This window comes from Equus przewalskii, chromosome 22 (assembly GCF_037783145.1).
Source record: "Equus przewalskii isolate Varuska chromosome 22, EquPr2, whole genome shotgun sequence".
Classification (NCBI taxonomy): Eukaryota; Metazoa; Chordata; class Mammalia; order Perissodactyla; family Equidae; genus Equus; species Equus przewalskii.
The window spans coordinates 2,197,175-2,220,514 of record NC_091852.1 but is presented as its reverse complement, the minus strand read 5'-3'; the positions used below and the strand labels follow the sequence as shown (position 1 = coordinate 2,220,514).

General features: G+C 40.5%; 1 protein-coding gene and 1 long non-coding RNA gene across 31 annotated transcripts in view; one reads left to right on the top strand and one right to left on the bottom strand.

Moving 5' to 3' along the window:
- Window positions 1-23,340, top strand: part of AOPEP (aminopeptidase O (putative)) — a 376,610-nt gene that overhangs the window by 152,515 nt on the left and 200,755 nt on the right. The window lies entirely within an intron of this gene.
- Window positions 13,108-20,019, bottom strand: LOC139078469 (uncharacterized). The gene is made up of 3 exons (XR_011531433.1): window positions 19,942-20,019; window positions 18,401-18,446; window positions 13,108-17,514 (listed from the first exon to the last, which is right to left on the bottom strand). It is a non-coding gene; the product is annotated as an uncharacterized lncRNA (long non-coding RNA).

The following is a 23,340-nucleotide window of genomic DNA, read 5'->3' as shown; positions in this document are numbered from 1 at the left end:
TTAGTAATCCATCAGTCTGGTACCGGTGTGAGGAGACACTGTCCAGAGCCAGTTAACCTCAGAAAAATAAACCCACTGAATATAGGCAGTGCTCCCTCATTCATTCATTCAGCAGCCATTTACTGAACAACAACTGTGTGCCAAGCACAGGACCAGGTATTAGAGATATAAAATGAATAACGTTGATATCTTGCTCTTAAGAAACCAGTAATGCAGAAGCAACTTTACACTACTCTTAGCGAGAAAAATGTAAAATGTGTAATTGTCTGCTTTAGAAATTTAACAATGTTCATGGAACATTTGTTGATAATCATATCTGAGGACTTAGTAAAAATGTTGATCGGTTCCTCAGAAGTAGAAATAAGACTATCTCTAACCCCAATGCAATAAAATAATAAAATTAGGGAAGACTGAAAGAGGAACAATAACCCTCTCCCCTCCAAAAAACCTTCTCTCTCACCTTTGCATCACAGAAGAAATTAAACCTAGACTACAGAATATCTAGAAAAATACATATGTGAAAACACCATATAGCTCAATCCAAAGGGTGCCACTAAAATTGTTCTTGATGCAAATTTCATAGCCCAAATTAGTTTCTAAGAGTTCAGAGAACAACAGTAAAATCAATCTAAAGAACACAGAGGAAATAAACATCAAAGCAGACATGAATTAATTAGAAAGCATGAAAAAGAAAACCAGAATTGATAAATGCCTCCAAAAGTTGATTTTTTGCCAAAACCAATAAAACAGAGATGATGTTGGCTAGCTTAATTAAGAGGGGAAAGGGAGGAACTCACAAATACAGAAGATTAGAAACGAAAAATGGCAAACAACAACAGATGCAGAGGAAATTGGAAGAATCGTAAATAGTACTTTGTCAACTTTTCAACAAATAATTTTGACAAACTGCGTGAAATAAATTATTTTCTGAGAACATATGAATCACCAAAAATTGATACTAGAAGAACGATTATTAGACAACCTAAATAAATATATCCATGAAAGAAAGAGAGAAAGTTATCAAAGAGTTTTCCCTGGAAAAACACTAGACGCAGGTGGATTTTTCATAGCTGAATTGGCTCAAAATGTCAATAAACAGGTAAGCCCTAATCATAAAAATATTTCTGTAGAAAGTGAGCCTTTCGAATTATATTTAAGAAGACAACAAAATACTGATAACATAACCTGACAGGTTAAAATAATAACATACTACAAACTACTCTTATTTGTGAATGGCAACGGAAAAATCATACGTAGACTATTAACAAAAATAATTCTAACTATTAACAAAAATAATTCACTAATATATAAAGCATGATAAACCAAAACCAGGCAAGTTTTAGACCAAAAGTGTAAGAATGGTTCCATCTTAAGAAATGTATTGACGTAACTTACTAAATTTATGGGTGAAAGATGTCAAAGCTCAGTAGTTGCAAAAAAAGGCAGTTAGCAAAATTCAACGATATTCCTAATAAATACTTTTAGTGAAAATAGGACAAGATGGATATTTCTTTAACGTTATTTAAACTACGTGTATGTGTGTGCATATTTGTAATTGAAAGCTAGCATTATGCTTAATAGTGAAAATCAAGAGCATTCTGTTTAAAGTGAAGATTAAAACAAGACAAGGTACCCGCCGTCAACATCATCATGTAACATAATTTGGATTCTAGAGCAATGTCTGATAAACTATACCACCTGTGGGCCAACTGCCTGTTTTTGTAAATAAAGTTTTATTAGAACACAGTATTGCCCATTCATTAACATTTTGTCTATGACTGCTTTCACACTACAATTGCAGAACTGAGTAGTTGTGACAGAGGCTGTATATGATAAAGCCCACAATATTTACTGTCTGGCCCTTTATAGCAAAAGTTTGCCCATCTATGTTCTAGACAATACAAATAAAGAAGACAAACAAATATGAGATATAATTATTGCAAGGGGGAAGCAGAATTGTTATTATTTGCAGAAGATACATAGGAAACCCAAGATGGATGGTTATAAAATAAATTTCTTTAAAAAAAATCACTAATTTTCTACTTTACAAACAATAAAAAGTTATAGTGGAAGAAGAGCTCTCATTTAGAGAAGCAGACACACAAAATATTTCTTGAAATAAACTTAAGAAATATGTGTAGAAACATATGAAAAACCTAAACTTGCTTGAGGATCATAAGAGAAGAAAAATGATAGACATATAAAAATATTTCTAATTGTTACTTATTTTACATTAAGCTCTTACAAAAAAAACCCCCAAGTAATCTGTAAATTCAATTCGATACCAATTAAAGTATCAGTAGGATATGGGTTGAGTTGGTGGCGGAGGGACTTAAAAATGATACTAAATAATATAACTACAGATGGATGCATATAAAAGTATGTGTATATACACCAGTTAGTAAACACACATTTATTTTATTGTTCTGTCAGCTCAGAGGACCTAGAAGCAAAGAAATCCCGACAGCAAAGATTACACCCAGCATCCAGATCTTGATTTCCAATAATATTTTCCAAAAAAAGAAACCAAGATTCCCTGGGGGGAATGGCTGATTCTAGGACTGGAGGAGGGAATATACAAGATAAGCCTATAGAATCCTGTAATGCTAGAAAGCAAAGTACTGAAAACAGTAAAAACCCCTGACAGAGATGTGGATGTGTCAAAGGGACGCAGGAGCCAACTGAAAGAGTTCCCACTGGCGAAACCTGGAATGATTTGAGCAATCAACAAATGATGCAGTATTAGATTATAACCCAAGTATAAAATAAAACCTATGAGTTTGTACTGAAATATATAAGTAATTGAATAAATAAATAAATGGGGGAGAATAGACAAATCTCCTGTGCAGAATTCCAAATACTGTATTTAGAAACTCCCCCATTAAGGAGGCTATCATAATGCCCTACTCCTTAAGTGTGGGCTGTGCATGGTGACTTCCTTCCAAAGGGTATGGGATGGAAAGGGGGAAAAAGAGTCACTTTACAGTGGAGAAGCCTGACAACACTACTCCCACCTTAGCCCCACGGTCAAGGTCAATCAACAATGTTAATAGCATGTTCTTTGAGCTTGTCCTTTGATATGATATGATGAGAAGGGTACTTGATGTCTGTGCTCTTCCTCCTAAAAACCTTTTACCTCTGTCTAACTATGAGGCAAACATCACACAAACCCAAACTAAAGGACGTTCTGTAAAATAACTGACCAGTATTTTACCTCCTCAAAATTGTCAAGTTCATCGAAAACAAGGGAAGTCTGAGAACCTGTCACAACAAAGAGGAGACTAAGGAGACATGACGAGTAAATGTAATGTGGTCCTGAATGGAAACCTGGGACAGAAAAAGGACATTTAGTCAAAACCAAGGAAATCTGAATAAACTATGGACTTTAATAATAATGTATTAATATTGGGTCATTGTATTATCAGTATGATATATTTTGATGTAAGTATCATACTAATTAATAATGTAAGGTGTTAACAGTAGGGGAGACTGGATGTGGGGTATTATCTTCACAACTTTTCAATAAATCTAAAACTATTCTAAAGTAAAAAGTTTATTTAAATAAAAATAAAAATTGAATGTAAAATATAATAAAGTATATAGATTGGCCTCAATAAATTTCCCAGATCATGAACATATAAATGTATATTTTAGAAAAGTAAGAAGAAGATACTAAAGGTCATCTGAAAAAATAAACATATGAGCATGAATGGGGAAAAACATTTTAAGATTAATAAAGGGTCCTAGTTCTATCAAACATTAAAACATGTTACAAAGATACCTTAATCAGAACAGTTTGTTACTGGAAGGGAACTAAGCACTGGAAATGGGACAGAATAGAACTCAGAAATTGATTCAAATACATTTGGAATTTTTCATATGATAAAGGTGGCCTTTCAAATCAGTGAGGAAAAGATGGATTGATCGAAAAACGTTATTGAAATAACTGATAAGCAACTTGGAAATTTAGCTGCATACCATATTTCTTTCACAAAAATCCAGATCAAACATTAAATGTAAAAAAAAAAAATCAAACCACAGTAGTAAACAAACATGAATAAGTTTATTTATGCTCTTAAAATGTGAGAAACTTTTTAGAGTCAGACAATATATCCAGAAGCCATAAAGAGAAGTAGTGGTAAACATGTTTACATCAAAATTTTAAACTTATTTATTGAAGTAAATGTCATAAGACCAAAAGAAATAAAACAAATGGGGGAGGGGGAATATTTGCAAAACATGACAAATAAGGGGCTGACTTTCTTATTTTATAAGGTGTCCTAACAAATATATTTTTAAATTTCTCTCCCCAAAATGAAAATATAATCCCCTCCTCCAAAATAGTGGGCAAATGAACCTGGCTTATTTTTTGTGTGGGAAGAGAAATTGGTGTAACTTCTTTGAAGGCAATTTGTCAATATTTACCAAAATTTCAAAAGCATTCTCAGCACTTCCACTGCTAGGAATTTCACCAAAGTATTGGGGGGTAAATGGGCAAGAATGTTCGCTTCAGCATTGTTGGTGAAAACAAAACTCTAGAAACCACCTAAGTGTCTATTAGTAGGGGCCAGGATAAATGTATTCTGCCACCCCATTGTGGAATTCTCTGCAGCCTGTAGAGGGAATAAGGTAGAACTTCATGTGGGAGAAGCTCCAGATACAGGATCAATGTCCAAAACAAGATGCAGTGTCCATCATGCATTTGTGCTATATACCTGAAAATATTTTCTGGAAAGACTCATAAAGAGCTTTTAACAGTAGTTATCTTGGAGGCGAAAGATTCAAGTGGAGGACTGATGAGAAGAGAATTTTACTTTTCCTGTGCTAATTTTTTACACTGAGACTTTTGTTACCTTATTAATTATTAAAATTACAAAAACCAAAAATAGGAACAAATACAGATAACCTTTTCAATAAGCTTTACAAAATTTTAAACCTTACGTTGCTTCAGTCTCAAATTACTGTCTCTGACTAGAATTAACACACTGATTTAAAATAAATTTAACCAAAAGCAGACTTTAGTATGTGTTGCCTTTTTTTCCAGCAAATATATACAGCATACCTTGGAAATATTGCAAGTTCAGTTCTAGACCACTGCAATAAAGTGAATATTGCGATAGAGCAAGTCACACACATTTTTTGGTTTCCCAGTGCATATAGAAGTTATGTTTACACTATACTGTAGTCTATTAAGTGTGCAATAGCATTATGTCTAAAAAAGACAATATATATTACCTTAATTTAAAAAGAATTTATTGCTAAAAATGCTAACCATCATCTGAGCCTTCAGCGAGTTGTAATATGTTTGCTGATGGAGAGGCTTCCCTCCATGTTGATGGCTGCTGACTGATCAGTGGTTGCTGAAGGTGGGATGGCCATGGAAATTTCTTAAAATGAAGGTTGCCACATCGACTGACTCTCCTTTCACGAACCATTTCTCTGTAGCATGCGATACTGTTTGATAACACTTTACCCACAGTGGCACTTCTTTCAAAATTGGAGTCAATCTTCTCAAATTTTGCTGCTGCTTTATCAACTAAGTTTATGTCATATTCTAAATCCTTTGTTGTCATTTCAACATTCTTCACCAAGAGTAGATTCAATGGCAAAACAATATTATCCTCAGGTCCTGATGCTATCTTATTGAGAGCTGGTGGTCCTTCACCCCTCATGGAGGTGATGCTGAGCTGCTTTTTCTCATCATTTCTGAGCCTTTCAGGTCTTCCTGTGCATCCCTCTCTTGGGAGAATCTCTTACATTATCGTCATCTTCTTCTCCATTTCTCACTGTTCCTTTCATATTGCATTAGGAAAGTGTTTTATGATACTTGGGTAGGAGACAAACCATCATCTCTAGGATAGTACTCAATACTGATAATTGTTTGAAACATTTTTCTTTGTATATCTGTATCTTAGTCAATTGTCAGGTTTTCCCCCTAAGCAAGGAGAGTGAGGAGTATAGATAATCCAAATGTTATCTATATTTGGCCTCAGAGTGTGTTTTCTCCGTAGCTCTGAGTTCTGGATATATCTGAGATTCCAGGAACTGACTTTAAACAACATCAGGAAGCTTCGCAGTGAGGATCGGTCTGACTCACAAGTTAAGTGGGTGGCTTTTCAGGTGCCCCGTTTTTTAGACCTTGCTCAAGTCTTTCCTACAGAAACTGCATGCTTGGATTAGCCCACTTTCTCTCAGATCTTGGCAAAATTGACCCTTCCAGTATTCCCTCCTGTCAAGAAGTGGTTACTACTTGGGTTTCTATTTCTAATTCCTGCAAAGTTGAGTAAATAGTGTGAAACATCACTGCAGTGAGTGGTTAAGTGGGAGATATTATAAAAACAAGTAGAATTTGGTACCTACTGTCAATAAACAGGAAATAAAAATTTCATAATCTTCCCTGACTCATGTGGCGTTGACTTGTATTTATGGCACCTTCTACTTTTTAATGGGGAATGACAAAAAATAAAGTATTAAGATTTTCTCAAATTAAAAAAGAATTGATTGCCTGCTCCTCTGTGCCCCCACACCCCCTCAATACATTCTTTCATTATTTCAGTAACCTACTATAGTATAATACAGAATAGTGAATGTTTCATTTCTTTATTTTTATTTTTTAATTGAGTTATAACTAACATAATACTATATTATTTTCAGGTGTATACTATAATGATTCGATATATGTATATATTGTGAAATGATCACCACAGTAAGTCTGGTTAATACCCATTACCATTACCACACATAGTTACAAATTTTTTTTCTTATAATGAAAACTTTTGAGATTTACTCTCATAGCAACTTTCAAATACACAATACAGTATTATTTCTTAACTATAGACACCATAATTACACTACATCCCTAGGACTTATTTATTTTATAACTGGAAGTTTGCACCTTTGACCACCTTCGCCCATTTTGCCCACTCCCACCCCCTCCCTTTGACAACCACCAATATGTTCTCTTTATCTCTGAGTTTGTTTGGTTTTTTTGGATTCCACATATAAGTGAAATCATACAATATTTGTCTTTTTCTGTCTGACTTACTTCACTTAGCATAATGCTCTCAGGGTCCGTCTATGTTGTTGCCAATGGCAGAATTTCCTTCTTTTTACGGCTGAATAATATTCCATTATGTATATATGTACCATAATTTCTTTATCCATTCATCCGTCCATATCAATGGACACTTAGGTTGTTTCCATGTCTTGGCTATTATAAATAATGTTGCAGTGAACATGGGAGTACATATAACTTTTTGCATTAGTGTTTTTGTTTTCTTTGAATAAATACCCAGAAGTGGACTTGCTGGATCATTTGGTATTTGTATTTTTAATTTTTTGAGGACCCTCCATACTGTTTTCCATAGTGGCTGCCTCAATTTACATTCCCTGTAACAGTGCGCAAGAGTGCCCTTTTCTCCACATCCTCATCAATGCTTGTTATTTCTTGTCTTTTTGATAATAGCCATTCTAACAGATGTGAGATGGTATCTCGTGGTTTTGATTTGCATTTTCCCTGATGATTAGTGATGTTGAACACCTTTTCATATACCTGTTGGCCGTCTCTATGTCTTTGGAAAAATGTCTATTCAGATCCTCTGCCCATTTTTTAATTTGATTGTTTGGGGGGGGGGTTTTTTGCTATTGAGTTGTATGAGTTCTTTATATATTTTGGATATTAACCCCTTATCAGATATATGATCTGCAAATATTGTCTCACATTTGGTAGGTTGCTTTTCATTTTGTTGAAGCTTCCTTTTCTGTGGAGAAGGTTTTCAGTATAGTGTAGTCCCACTTATTTATTTTTGCCTTTGCTTTTGGTGTTAAATTACAAAATCATTGCCAAGACCAATATCAAGGAGCTTTTTGCCTATGTTTTCTTCTAGGAGTTTTATGGTTTCAGATCTTACATTCAAGTTTATAATTCATTTTGAGTTAATTTTTGTGTATGTTGTAACATAGTGCTCCAGTTTCATTCTTTTTTTTTTTTTTTTAAAGATTTTATTTTTTTCCTTTTTCTCCCCAAAGTCCCCCGGTACATAGTTGTATATTCTTCGTTGTGGGTCCTTCTAGTTGTGGCATGTGGGACGCTGCCTCAGCGTGGTTTGATGAGCAGTGCCATGTCCGTGCCCAGGATTCGAACCAACGAAACACTGGGCCGCCTGCAGCGGAGCGCGCGAACATAACCACTCGGCCAAGGGGCCAGCCCCCCAGTTTCATTCTTTTGCATGTGGCCATTCAGTTTTCTCAACATTATTTATTGAAGAGACTATCCTTTCTCTGTTGTATATTCTTGGGTCCTTTGTCATAAATTAATTGACTATACATGCATGAGTGTATTTCCGGGCTCTCTATTCTGTTCCGTTGGTCTATGGATCTGTTTTTGTACCAGTACCATAGTATTTTGATTCCTGTAGCTTTGTAACATAGTTTGGAATCAGGAAACGTCATGCCTCCAGCTTTGTTCTTCTTTCTTGAGATTCCTTTGGCTACTCAGAATCTTTTGTGGTTCCATACAAATTTTAGGATTAGTTGTTTTATTTTTGTGAAAAATGCCATAGGAATTTTCATAGGGATTGCATTGAATCTGCAGACTGTTTTGGGTAGTATGGATATTTTAACAGTATGCTTCCAATCCAAGAGCACAGAATATCTTTCCATTTATTTGTGTCTTCTTCAATTTCTTTCATCAATGTCTTAGAGTTTTCACTGTAGAGATCTTTCACCTCCTTTGTTAAATTTATTCCTACGTATTTTATTCTTTTTGATGTACTTGTAATTGTTTTCTTAATTTCTCTTTCTGATAGTTCGTTATTAGTATATAGAATCACAACTGATTTATATATATTGATTTTGTGTCCTGCAACTTTACTGAATTCATTTTTTAGTTATAACAGTTTTTAATGCAGTATTTAATGGAGTATTCAATGGAGTATTTAGAGTTTTCTATATATCATATGTCATCTGCAAATAATGACGGGTTTACTTCTTCCTTTCCAATTTGGATGCCTTTTATTTCTTTCTCTTGCCTAATTGATTTGCCTATGGCTTCCAATACTATGTTAAAAAACAGTGGCAAGAGTGGGCATGCTTATCCTGTTCCTGGTGCTGGAGGACAAGCTCTCAGCTTCTCCCCGTAGAGTATGATGTTGGCTGTCTCACATGGCCTTTCTTATGTTGAGAGGACAGTGAATATTTCAAATGGGAGGCCACACCCTGTGCTTATTCATACTTAGACCCCTTCCACTTGGCCCAGTGTTCCATGTATGGCAAGTGTTAACCTTATGGTTGTTAAATGTGAGCTTTAACCCTGAATCCTTAGGACTTACCCCCTGCTTCTCAGTGTTCCTCACACCTTTTGCTGTCCACAAGAGGAAAAACAAAACAAAACCATACAAAAACTAGCCTCTTTGACCACTTTCACTTAAAATGCTTCTAAAACTTTAACATGCATATGAATCAACGGTGGTTCTTGTTAAAATGCAGATTCTGATTCAGCAGTTCTGAGATAGGGCCAAGACTCTTCATTTCTAATAAGCTCCCCGGAGAGGCTGATGGTCCTGGTCTTTGAGTATCAAGAACTTAGAGTTGACTTGTGTGTGCTGTTAATTAGCTGAGTGTTTAAGCAGTTAAGAAAGACATGTTTTAGTTTCCCAGTGAATATGTCATTTAATATTTCTTACACACATATATATAGAAAGGGGTGAAAAGGGGTTAATAGGGTTCAGTGTGAATAATGTTTGATGTTTAGAAGGTGACAAAGGAGAATAACGAAGCTGGCTGGATCTTGCTTGTGTGCTCTGCTTCAACTCAGCAAGCACATCCAGAGTGGGGGGGTGAGCAGGGTCAGCTGCTAAAGCGCAGGTCACTGTGGGGGTGAAACACAGCAGCTGTTTGATGTCTCCCCCAATAGCACGCCCCCATTTGGGGACTGGAGCGTGGGAATGTATTGTATCCAAAAGAAATTACAAGGAGTGGCATCTTAGACAGGCAGGTAGGAGTTTACAGGATATCAGTGATCTAATTTGTATGACTTATCTTCTACAGAGTTGTGTTTATCTACTTCTTTTACCACAATTTAGGAACATTTTCTGGCTCTCAGTTTCCTGTTTTCTTAGATGGAAATATACTTTGTGTGTGTGTGTGTGTGTATGTGCGTGTGCGTACGTGCACGCACACATGCGCACGCGCCATTTAAAGCAGAAAATTGGAAGATCATTTTTATCTTCTGTGATAACTTTTTGCATTTCAGGTTCCTTGAAGTAGCTCTGCCTGTTTGCGTCTGTTTTAAAGATGGTAACAGAGCAACAGGCCCCATGACGGGGACAGTGGTAGCCAATGGGCCTGTGGTCACGCACAGCAGGTGGTGTCTTCACCCGCTCTTTATGGTAATTGCATTGGTTGCAGATACATGGAAATCCAAACTAGATACACTTTTTAAAGTGCTCCCAAAACACTCGTAATTGCCATTCGATGCCATTTGGCTTGCACACCATAACTACTCAATTTAGACTTCTTTTCATCCCAAATGGTGCTCTTTATAGCATCTTCAGTTGAGCTACCCACAAGCCCAACTAAATTAATCTCTCCAAAAGTAAGGAAGTGAAATCAAGTGAGTTGAGGGAAGGCTGGCCAAGATAGTCATGTATCAACAGTGTGCACAGCACTGGAAATTCTTACCGCTTCCCTGCAGCGTGATGGTGATGTTCATTTTACAGAGAGGAAACAGAGGTCCAGAGAGGTAGAGAACTTGGCCCGAAGTCACACAGTTATGCACTTGAGCCAGGATTTGAACTCAAGTGTGTCTGGCCTGTGCCAGGCCCACTAGGTCTCTGACTTTGCACTGCCAGTGCTTTAGGGCACTGGGCATCGTTTGAAGCTGTTTTTAAATAAATGACAGGGAAACACTGTTCCAAGGCTCTCTATCTCACGCTGTAGATAGAGCCTGTGCCTTGGTGTCACCAACCGTCTTGTTTCTTTCAGGCTTTTTAAAAAGTCTACCATAATGTGCAATGTGACAGCCTCGGTTAAAATGTCCTTTTTATTATGATCAACATTAAAAATCAGGAAAATCCTCTCATTATATATCATGGCTTTAAGAATTTCATTTGGTGGCCAGCCTGGTGACGCAGCGGTTAAGCGTGCAGGTTCGGCTTTGGCAGCCTGGGGTTCGCTGGTTCAGATCCCAGGTGCGGACATGCTGTGGCAGGTGTCCCACATATATAGTAGAGGAAGCTGGGCATGGATGTTAGCTTAGGGCCAGTCTTCCTCAGAAAAAAAGAGGATTGGCAGATGTTAGCTCAGGGCTAATCTTCCTCGGGGGGAAAAAAAAGAATTTCATTTTGCTGTGATTGGTCATTGCACTAAGTGAGTTCTAAAGTCTTCTCTAGGACTTCAATTTTATTTTTCAAGTTTCTGTTCTTATGCTGCACTATTAGCATTCTAGCTGAGGAGAGTTCATTGTTCCAGTTTTAGTCATTATAATACAGTCCTGTTTAATATTGCATGATCCGTGGGTGCCATAAACTTGGTACAAATTGGAGTGCTGATATAACATGAAATGAAGCGCCTTGTCTGAATGTTGCTTTTGTTTTGCATTTAACAAATTAGTATGTTGACATTTGTCACTGATGGATTTCATTATTTGCTGAAAGGGTTTTAGGGGGTTTGACAGCATGAATGGTTTGTCCTACAGACTTTTGAGAATTGATAAAAGCCTCTTTGTTCTTTGTACAAAAGCACAACAGATATCTTATTGATGGACACACAAAAAGGGATGGCTTATGTAGCTGCAACATAGAATAAACCAAGAAAATAATTTTTGAGTTGCTACTTAGGCTTTTATGTGATTTCTTCCTTTTACTCCTCATTAAAGAATGCATTTTATTCATCTCAATAACAAGCTCAAGAGCAGTCGCTGATCTTTTAGTAAATTTAGAATCCTGGTTTCTTTATACTCCACTTACATATTGTTTATGAAAGGCGGTTTAAAATGTTATAAAAGCAGTTATTGTGTAGGGCTTGAATTGAATAACTCCCCCAGATTCCCAGATAACAGAGAGATAAGACGGAAGAGTCAGCCTGTGGCTCGAGACACTACAAGTGGCATATAGGCAAGAAAATTTTGTTTAAAATTCTAGTTTAATCAAAATAGTAAAAATATGTGTTCTTCTGTCATTTCTTTTCTGTAGTTATATGTAGAGGGCCAGCCTTACCATTCAAATGTACCTCCCCTGTACATGTCATTGAGCCCTGATCAGAAAGCTGCTCACCTCACACTTTCGCCCTAACCCTGTTAAAAGCCATCGTAAACTATACTCTGGGAAACATGCGCGCGCGTGTACATACACACACACACACACACACACACACAACTTCCAGTAAAAGCCATGCTAGAAAGCTACAAATACTGAAATCTATCAATGATCAGATTAATAATACCCATCACTGACAACTGCCAACACTCAGACTAAAGCAGTCAGACACTGTGCAGAACCATCCATCACCCCTGTCATTTTGGCGGGGAGTGGCGAGAGGGGCCTCTCGGGGGAGGGGCTGCAGAGGCTGAGAGTAAGCAGAACATAAAGCAGGGGGGTGCAGAGCCAAACACCACCCGAAGTTTCTGCTGTGGAAACACAGGAACCAAGAGAGGGAGAGAAGTGCATGACGTAGTGCAGAAGTAAAGCTTCTGCTTACCGAATGTCACCCGCTGCTAGGCTGTGATCGCCACGAGGACCTCAGTCCCTGTCTCTTTTCTTCGTGAATGTATCCCAAGCACCAGGCACAGGGCCTGGCACTTAGCAGGCATCCCATATTTGCTGAATGAATGAATGTTTCAGCGTCACTATCTGCCTTCCCTGTCCTGTTTGTCCAACCCAATCTGGGACCAAGAATTTCTGTTCCCTGAATGAAATCACTTTGTGAACCACGGAACCAAAGCTGGTCCCACTGCACATGTGTTCAGAGTGGTAGCAGAGAGAAGAGCCGGATTGGAGTTCCAGCTCTGCCATGCATGAGCTTGCTGTTCCACGTTAGTCTTTTCCTCTTTCTGAATCTCCACTTTCTCACCTAAGGGAAAAAATCCACAACTTTCACAAAGAAAAATTATAAGGGTATTACTATTCACTTTATTAATTGAAGAATTTCTCTTTTGGAAGGTCACTGATGGAAGAGTTAACTTACTAAGGAAAATACAAACACATTTTTGTGAGTGACATAATGGTATTTTAAAATCAGGCTTAATTGGTTTCCCAGAGACGCAAGGAAGAGCTGAGTCTTGCAGCCACATGTGGAACTTGTGGACAGCCCTGCTTTGTGACTTCTGCATGCTGTTCCTCAAGTTGTCCCTTAGCTGTTGCCTCAGGGCGCTTTCTGCAGAGTAGGAAGCTGAAGAACTGAGAGATCTAGTGGTTGCCCCCCCACCCCCACCCCGTGCAGAGTGGCTTCCCAGAGTTCCAGTGTGCAGGGTCCATCACAAAGTGTGCCCAACCCCTCACATGAGGTTGTTTTCTGTGGGCAAAGGTCTAAGAGGGAAGAGCCTTCCTGGTTGTGTGCCCCTCACATACACAGACACAAACACACAGCCTCCAGAGCTTCTTCCCAAGCAAGATCGTGGGCCTCGGGTGTGAAGGGGACAGGACAATTCTCCCTTCAGCCATCCATGAACCTCCATTGAAACAACCCCTTGCAAACTGGAATGCGAGGTACTTTCTCATCTGAGCTGCTGACGAAGGTGCAGGTAGTGGGCTTTGTGGTGGCAGCAAGGTATAGAGAGTGGGCTGCCCTGGAAATCCAGGGCCTGAGGCTCAGTCCCCAACCTGCTCTGAGCCTCAGTTTCCTTCCTTGTTATTTGAAAGTAGAGATTACACCAAATAACCATCAAATGCCTTTCCAGCTCTAGGACTCTCTGAACTCCAGGTTTCTTCCTTTCCAACTTATGGAAATTATTTTCCCCACTTTTCGTGAGAGGGGAAGTATAAGACCCCAGGCTGTCTCTGACAACTGCCAAAGTGGCTGTTTTTTAATGGAAAGTCAGCTTCCTTCTTGGGTTGCTTAACATAGCAGAAGCTTCTCGAGAACAGAGAAGCCTAATGTTTCCCTCTAGCTTTTTGACGTCATTTGCCTGTGGGTGGGTTCCCGTCGGCCGCCGCCTCTCCAACCACACCAAATTTTATTGCACAGATTTAAAAAACATACCTCAGTGTGGCAGGCCACCTAAAGAAGCAATTTAGCTCAGGAGCCCTGCTGTTAAGCTGCGGCCAAGAGAGCTAGTTTCGGTCCAGCCTCGGACTGTGCCAGGATCTCGTCTGGAGGAGTAAATTAGCCATCCTCCCCGCTCCCGGCCCCCTGCCAGTAAAAGCGGAATGCTCACTTTACACTATCTCATGGGGGATTTGAAGAATAAGTCTAAACATGGACTTGAAAGCACTTAGCAGTCTAAGAGAGAGTGTAAGAGGGAGGGACTAACATTTGTGGCATGTTTACTGTGTGCCGAGTACTGGGGTGGCACTTGACTTTCATTCTTTATTTAACTCAGCTGTATAATCACACACAAAACTGTCAAGCAGTTGGTTTTTAGGCCATTAAGAACTTAAAACTTATCAAGAAGATGGTAGACAAGCAGAGGGAGAAAAGGGGAAACCAGACCTACCATAAACCCTGAGCAAGCTAAATGTCTGTGGCGTACTTAATGCCATCTACACAAAGGTGAAAAATCTGATTATGTCCATTTGCAACGCACTAGTATGAGGTATTGGAAATAAATCTGTGAGCACAAACATTTTGCCCTTTTGGTACCTTCAAATGTCAGAGAGTTTAGCTGAGTGATTACAGATCTAGCCACTGATAAATAACAGAGATGTTAATCTCATTCCAATATTTTCCTTTGTAAGTTAAAAATAATTTTGCCAACCCTCCTAGTACGTGTTTAGGTGATTAATCTTAAAGTGTGTAATAGGTGATAAATTCAGGAGGACCGAACTTGGTCGCCAAAATAAGCAACGTTGCCCATGACATTATGGAATAAAAGCACAGCGGGCTTGGTCTTGCCTGCTTTGAAGCTTCCATTGCCTGGTAATGTGAGCAGGGCTCACAGTGAGGCACATGTGTGGAAATCACCCCACACAAAAACTGTGACTCAGGTCTGTTCTCAGAGGAACTGAGGTAATGGCTATTAATATTTTATTTCATACATTATAGTGTTTGCAAAAGTAAACACTGTAGTTAAGGTTGCCTGCATTGAGGCTCCAGCATAACCCAGTTTTTCTTTATGCCAAGCTTGCTTTCCACAGCCATGTTCAACCAAGAGATTTTCAGAGACTTAAAAAAAATGAATGAGAGAACAAGAGAGAAATTTTGAAAACAATTGGGTCAACCAGTATGGTTACACAACTGTGAAAAATATATCACTTTCTATACTTAGAAAATAGTATGAAATGTTTTCTTTTTCTTGTTTGTTCTTATTTCCCTCCCACGTGAAACCAGTGAACACCAACAACAAACTGCTGTGGTTGAAGCTTTCCTGAAAGGTGGCCCTCTGTCAGCAGAAGGAAAGGCCGCGTCTCAGCAGAGGAGACGTCTTTGTAACGTGCTGCTCTTACGTGGTGTAACACCCAGCTCAGAAGCATTTTGTGAACCTGGCATATACGGGTTTCTGCCCTCAGTTGCCACTCTATCTTTCAGTGAGTCGCCAGTTTCAGGCACGGGGTCTCCGTTGGTTCTGCTGTGACTGGGATTTCATAGAAAAGTTTTGAATAAAATATCTTGCAGACTTAAATCTGATGTGAATTAGCTGTGGCACCAAGGACACTGGCTCTCTGGGTCTTTGTTTTCTCCTATGTAGAATATGAGGGACAGACCTCCGAGATCCCTTCTGGATCAAGTGTCCAAGGATTCTAGAAGCAGTCTCACACTTTCCTCAGCTTCAGTGCCGGCTCACCTCTCCACTCTAGGCCACCTCCCAGCTGTTGTGGCTGCAGAAGAATTGCTGTGAGCCAGATTCTTCACAGGCCTTGGAATCTGTGTGTTCCTGCCCCAGATTTGCTCTTCTCCCCACAACCATGGACTAATTTTCTTCTCCTCAGAGTGCTCCCTACACTCTCACCTTTCTTCCTCACCTCAGTCCTCCATCAAAATGAACCTGTTCTCTTTCCCAGCGCCCTTCCTGGCAGCTGGCTAAACAAATATGGCGTGCAGGTTCACCTTGCAGAGAGCAGCTATGAAACAGTGGGCTGTCTCCCCCTGGGCCCTGAGACCATGTAATGCCTTCCACCACTGGGGGTTGACTTCGTTGCCAAAGGGTCAGGCATCGGCAGCAGGCTGGTCAGCTAAAACCACCCAGTTAGGATCCCAGCTTCTCTGCAGTGTTGTCTCAGCCTTGTTCCCTCTGGCTTGCAGGTACAAAGATGGGTCTTAGATGGCCTTGCAGCGTGCAGCATATCAGCTACAGATCCACTTGGCCTCCCTCAAGGCTTGGGGGTGATTGCTGTTCCTGTCTCCCTATTCTGGCCACTCTTGCTTCTGCTGTTGACATGAAGATGTGCTTCTAACCTAAGGCACATGGCTTCACAGTGAGCAGGCATAGCACAGAGGGGAGCTGATCTGGGCACTGACCTAGGGTCCAGCTCCTTCTGAGGACAGCACGGTCTCACTTGCCCAGGACCTGTCATCTACACTTGTGCACAGTGGGATGCAGCAGCATTTCTAATTTTCTGTTGCTTGAGAAGTATGGGAATTTCCTTAGATCTTGTGGCAGCTCCTGACATTTGTGCAGAGAAGAGTCTTGGGTGGGGAAGGGACAGTCTTTTAGGATGAGCTCTATGAAACTGCCCATTTTTAGAGGTTTAAAATGATCAAATATCTGCAGTTTTATATGGTTCCTCCTAAAAGTTGCAAAGCTGGAGGAGAGTCAGGGCCTTGTCCTGATGTTGTGTTTGCCTCGTAAGCATGCTGGGTTTTGCTTAGAGTATTATGGTACAGAACATCAATATTCTACACCAAAGAATATTATTATAGATACTGTTACTACTACTAGTACTAACACTCTTATTATGACTGTTACTACTTGAGATCGCTTTAGAAACAATTGACAGAGAGAAAGGAAACACTAAACCATCCCTGGAAAGTCACTACTGCCCTGGCCCTGGCCCCTGGTCTTCCTCCTTGGGAACTAGTTATTTAAAGTGAGCTCTCACCGACTCCCATTCTTGTCTTGTTTGGCCAACCTGGTTAGTTTCAGAGATAAGGGATGTTGGGTGATCAGTGGCTCAGACGATGTAGCTGCCACAGTTTCATTTTCAAAATGCATGGCAATAAAAAAAGCCATTTGCTAACAAAAAGGGTGGGATTCATCGCCAAGTGGCATTCACATCCATGCTGTCACGCCTCACCCAGACTTCTCAGAGTAGCTGCTGGCTTGATGTCGTAGCTGAATGATGTCATTTCAATCATAACGTAGTTTTCCAGCTGGCCAGTGTGGAAAAGGGGCGTATTATTGTGGTATATTTTCCACTGTGTCTGAAAGAGAACGAAGCAGACGTGGATCTGTGACAGTATCAGTTCTGTTTATACAGGTGTGTCTGAAGGGTACAAGCTACCTTTCACTTGCAGAGGAAATGTGACTCTATGGCAAAAGCAAATTAAAAAAACAAAAAACTTTTCCTCAAGAGATTTAAAAAATATATAATTAATTTTTGGAACTGGCCTAGAGTACATTCAACTTGGAGAACTAGGGGGCATTACCCATTTCTGGCCTCATTTCTGTCCCTACTGACAGCACTCTGGCTTAACCCTTGTCCTGATTTCTCCAAAGGGAAAATGGAGACCTCCAAGATATTTATGTGTTTGTTTGTTTTTAACTTTTTGTTAACGTGCAATACATGTAGAAAAGTACACACACATCTTAAGTGTACAGCTTGTCAGACGTTCACAAACTAAACACACCTCTGTAGCTAGCATCTGATCAAGAAACAGGATATGACCAACACCCCGGAAGACCCCTGTGTCCGCTTCCAGTCACCTCCCACCCGACACGCACAAGGACCAATGTCCTGACTTCTAACAGAGTAGGTTTTCACTACCTTTGTCAGACTTGTGCTCTGGAGAACTATAAAATTGTGTTTTTAAGTTTGTTGTTTTAAGCCCCTAAATTTGTGGCAGTTTGTTACAGCACCAGTAGAAAACTGATACAGTGGTGCAGTCGGTAAGTGAGAGAGCCACGAGTCAAAACCCAGGCTCTGTCCCCATATCCTGAGTTCTTAACAACCACCATAATATATAGTTCTGCCTTTAGCTTTAATAGGTTTTCAGTCTTCTGTGGAGGGTAAGAAAGCAAAATAAAAGTCCAAATGCCAGTCAGCATCAATTTAAGTTAGGAAATAGGTAGAATGTGTCTTTGACATACCCTTACTTGTCCATTCTATAGTCTCCGTGTTCAGAATGTCTCTTGTCTAGAAAAATATAATGTGATATGTTACTAACAGTTCAGCATAAATTATTTCAGTGTATTATCCCTTCCTAAAGTATTTGGAGTATATGGAGATGAAGGCACAAAATGCCTCATGTTTTCCAGGGTGGTCCTAGAAAGTGTGGGACAGATGGTCATTCTCAGAGGTATTCAACTTAACAACATTTCCCTATAAAAGGTAATAAACCTCACCAGAAACCAAAATAAACGAATAAAAGGTTTGCTTTCCAAAGGCTCTTGGTATTAACTAACTTTTTCATTTAAATAAATGAAAACTTTTCATACAATAAAGAAAAACCTTTTCATACAATAAAGTATTTGTAGTTTAAAAGGCGACCCAGGGAATGACTCTCCAATGTTCATGAGGAGGACTACGCTAGAGTGCTGTAGCAGACCCTGTGGGTTGACGAACCCAACACCCATATGCAAACCCCTGCTTCCTGCCCTCCTCCACCACAGAATCAGAACAAGCCAAAGACCCTCTCTCCCACGCTGCCTTATAGCTGGGGGTCACCAATGAGTGGAAATCTGCTGTGGGCTTTCTGGGAAAAGTTTTGCTTTCTTGATGAAAGGGATAGATGTTGCTGGCACAGCCCCCTCTCCCTTTTGTTTCTATGTTGAGCATGAAAGTGATGCCTGGAGCTGTGGTAGCTAACTTGTGACCATGAGGTGGCAAGCATGAGCACAAGAGTGAACATGGCAAGGATGGCAGAGTGGAAAGATGGAAAGACCTAGAGTTCTGACTGCATTGCTGAGTCACTGAACTAACCCCAACAGTCACCCTCCTCCAGGGGTCTTGTTACAGGAAAGAAAAAACCTCTCCTTCTGTTAAGCCAGCATTAGTTGTCTTTTCTGTTAGTTGCAGCTGCATATATTTCAGATGCATCCAGTTGCCTTTCAAATCGCAAGAAGGTAACCTCCCAGGAATGGGGACCTGGAAGAGTTATTTAGACGGAGACGAATTCCTGTGATCCTCCCCTACGCTCTCACCATGGCGACCACATCCACGGAATGATGGATCAAGGGAGCCATCCCAGACAAGGGGATTTAACTATATCCAATAAACCTGGTACTTTCTATTTGGAGAGAAGAAATGTACGGCTCGTAATTTTAAATGAAAAGGTTAGTTAATCCCAGGAGACTTTGGAGAGCAAAACCTTTTATTCATTTATTTTGGTTTCTGGTGAGGTTTATTACCCTTTAAAGGAAAATGCTGTTAAGTTGAATACCTCTGGGAATGACCATCTGTCTCATACTTTCTAGGACCACCCTGGAAAATATAAGGCATCTTGTGCCCTTATCTCCGTAAGCGTGCCCTGTTGGTCTATTCATGGAGTCACAATTTGCCATCAGGAAACATGGCTGTTGTCCTTAAAAGCCCAGTTATTTATGAGCCCCCAATAGCCAGGTGACCCCTTAGCCTTAATTGCATTTATTGATGCGGATGAGTACTTTCAGAAATTCAGAGAGAGATTTACCTTGTCAGCAGCCACTAGGAACATCTCTGACTGGATGAAGATAACTGGAGCAGGCTAACCCTTTGTACAAAGGCGGTGATGGATACTGTGGCGGCTGAATGCTGCTTTACAGCCGATGAAGAACAATCAGAGAATTCATTCATTTAATTCATGAATTTTCCTTTTATTTACACTTTAGACAAACATGCCAGTTGTCTGCTTAGCTAACAAGCTCTGCCCTCGTTATAAGCCATTAGTGACTAGTAATAATTGAAACTGGGTTGGATTTCAAAAATACAATAAACCTAATTCATTCTACCCTTAGTGATATAGAATTTGTAGTAACTGATTTAGACTAGGCCGAAGTTTGTGTCTTTGCCCTCTCCGTCAAGCAAGACGTCACTAAACCATTGTATAGCCATAAACAAGGTAATGGTAGAATTTTTTATAAGAAAAACTAAACAAGAGATTAAATCCACATGCCTATAAGGAGTCAGGCAGCAAATATAAATGAGTGCATGGGCAGAGCATCCTCTAAGAAACACTTAGTCTTGTCTGCCGACGTTTGATGGTGACATGGATAGAAGAAATATTTCACTTTTGTCCTTTTTTTTTTAAGATTTTTTTATTTTTTTCCTTTTTCTCCCCAAAGCCCCCCAGTACATAGTTGTATATTCTTCGTTGTGGGTCCTTCTAGTTGTGGCATGTGGAACGCTGCCTCAGCGTGGTTTGATGAGCAGTGCCATGTCCGCGCCCAGGATTCGAACCAACGAAACACTGGGCCGCCTGCAGCAGAGCGCGTGAACTTAACCACTCGGCCACGGGGCCAGCCCCTCACTTTTTTCTTAGTCTTGCCATAAGAAAAGAAAAAGCACACACATGATTATAAATGATAAGTAGGCTCAGCTGGTGGTGGGGAGGTAGCAGGGAGTGGTGGGGAGCTGGGGAGCCACGTCCCCTCTGAAAGGACCAGCTGCTGTTGAGCCACAGTTGCTACATGGGAATGTGGGCCTAGTGTGGTCAGATCTTTCAAATTTTCAATATAGTTAGAAAATCTGGATTTCTAGGTGAAGCCTCCTCACTTATACACTTTGGCAATGGATTTTTTTTTTTTTAAGTTAATGCTATGCAGCTGCCACAGGGTAAATCAGTGTCTCTTGGAGTGTGGTCCCTGGACCAGCTACATGAGCATCACCCAGGAACTTCATAGAAAAGGAGATTTTCGGGCCCTGCCCAGGCCTGTGAATCAGATTGTTTGGAGATGGGGGCTCAGCGATCTGTTTTAACAAGCCCTCTGAGTAGGGTTGCCAGGTTTAGCAAATACTGCTTGGGAGATATACTAAAAAGTTATTCATTGTTTATTGGAAATTCAGATTTAGTTGGTGTCTTGTATTTATCTAGTAACCCTACTTCTAGGTGATTCTGAACATGCTGATGGTGATCAAGCAAAACATGTATAGGAGCCAGGCTGCCTGTGTTTGAGTCAGCTTTGACATGTACCAACAGTGGGATCTGGGACGAGTGATGTAACTTCTCTGACTTAGTTTACTTATGTGTAAAATGGGAATAAAATAATATCGCCCTCACAGGGTTGTTGTTAGAACCGAATGAGTTGGTGAACATAAAGGACTTAGAACTGTGCCTGGGAGAGAGTAAGCAGTGTCTGAGAGTTTACCGTCATCATTATTTTATGTTTCCTCTCCTTTTTCGCCACCACCACCACCACCATCATCCCCGCTGTCAGGAAATGCTTGGATGCAGCTTCCTTCAGTTCTCTTTCCCTTGATCTACCTTTGATGTAGGTACAGAACTGATTCTGATACCCTGCTCTCTAAGGGGGCTCTGCTGCTGGTTCCTATCAAAGTAAGTGCCTGCTTTGGAAGCTAGTTGATAGTGTGGCTGTCTGGCAGGGCAAGCCCGTGCTTTCTTCCACACCAGCATCTGCTTCCAGGCCTCCTCCTAACATCTGCAGGGCCCTGTCACTGGACAGACTGGCCCTTCTCTTTGTGTGTGCCTTCCCCAGCTCTCAGCACAGCACTGAGACATATTTCTGCCTACGGCTTGGGTTTTCAGATCCCTGTAGTACCTGACTGGGACGTGGGTACTAGCTCTCGGTTGTGGAAACAGCTGATGCCCCCCTCACCAGTTCAACTGATGAGTGCTCTTTGGGATATCCCCACAATTTCTCTAGAGGAGGAGTATGGGAGGACTTGATCTGTGGATCTGAAGGGTGCTCACACTGTATTTCGAAGGAGACTGTAACCGCACCGTTCTTACTGAGGGTGTTGCAAGCTGCCCGAATGCGTCCCTTCATGAAGCAGCTTTCCAAGCTTCCGTGTGGCCACAAAGGACAGACTTATACATGCAGCGAAAACCCACTGGATGAGCTATTATGGTTCTCAGTTGTGCCATTTTATTGCTGTTCTGGGAATGAAGCAAAATGCATTATTTCATTAAATAAAGATTTTCCCTGTACCACAGTGGAGGCTAATTTTATTAGGTCTTTTTATGGGAACAAACATCATCACCCTGGTTGGGGAGGCTGGGGGTGGGGTTGGGGATGAGGGAGTGGATAGACTCACATTTTGTCATCCACATGCGCCACTGGACGCTGCCGACATGTTTTAATTGGTAGTAACTCACCAGAAGAATTCTCCAGATCCTGTAGAAAATGCACAGCTCTCAGTTCATAAGTAATTTAGAGATGGTTCAAAAGACATGTTCACCTACAATAAATATTGTTCATATAGTTTGGGTATGGGTGTGTCCCTGGTGTTCAAAACACTGGAGTGTTCAGTAGCTTAAAAAAAGTTATTTCTTTGTTCTCATGTATGGGAAGCCACACTCTTTAGATTGAACATGTACCCTAAGATTCAGAAGGAGAGGAGTCTGAATCTAGTTGGAAAATTCAACCAAATACTGGTTTTGCCTCTGATACTTTAACTTTGAAATCTGAGACATCCACTTGCAGCTTCGTTAGCTTTTTAGATGAGCATAGCCACTAGACACCGACCTCTGCCACCTGCCTCAGGTAGGGGAGGCTGAGCTGGGTGCAGCCAGCTCCTAATCCTTGAGGCTAACCTGCCTCCACTGAGCACACAGGGCTGAGGTCTAGGCAGCGTTCTCTACGGCTGGATTGCCCGGCGGCACCAAAGTGAGTGTCCATCGAATGCTAAGCACTCTGCAGAGGTGGTCTCTGTACTTTCTAGAACCGGAGGTGGTCTCTATGTTTTGTCATTGCTGTGCTATTATTTTTCCCATTAGCAATAGGCCAGGGCCAACACTAAACAAAATTATGAAGCTGGCAAAAATGTTTTGGTGTCCCCACTGCCCCCCTTGTCACTCCTTGTGCCTCACTAAGAGCCCCTTCTCTCCCTCAGCTGTCATCGGTGCCCTGCTTTTGAGCCTTTCCCCGTTTTC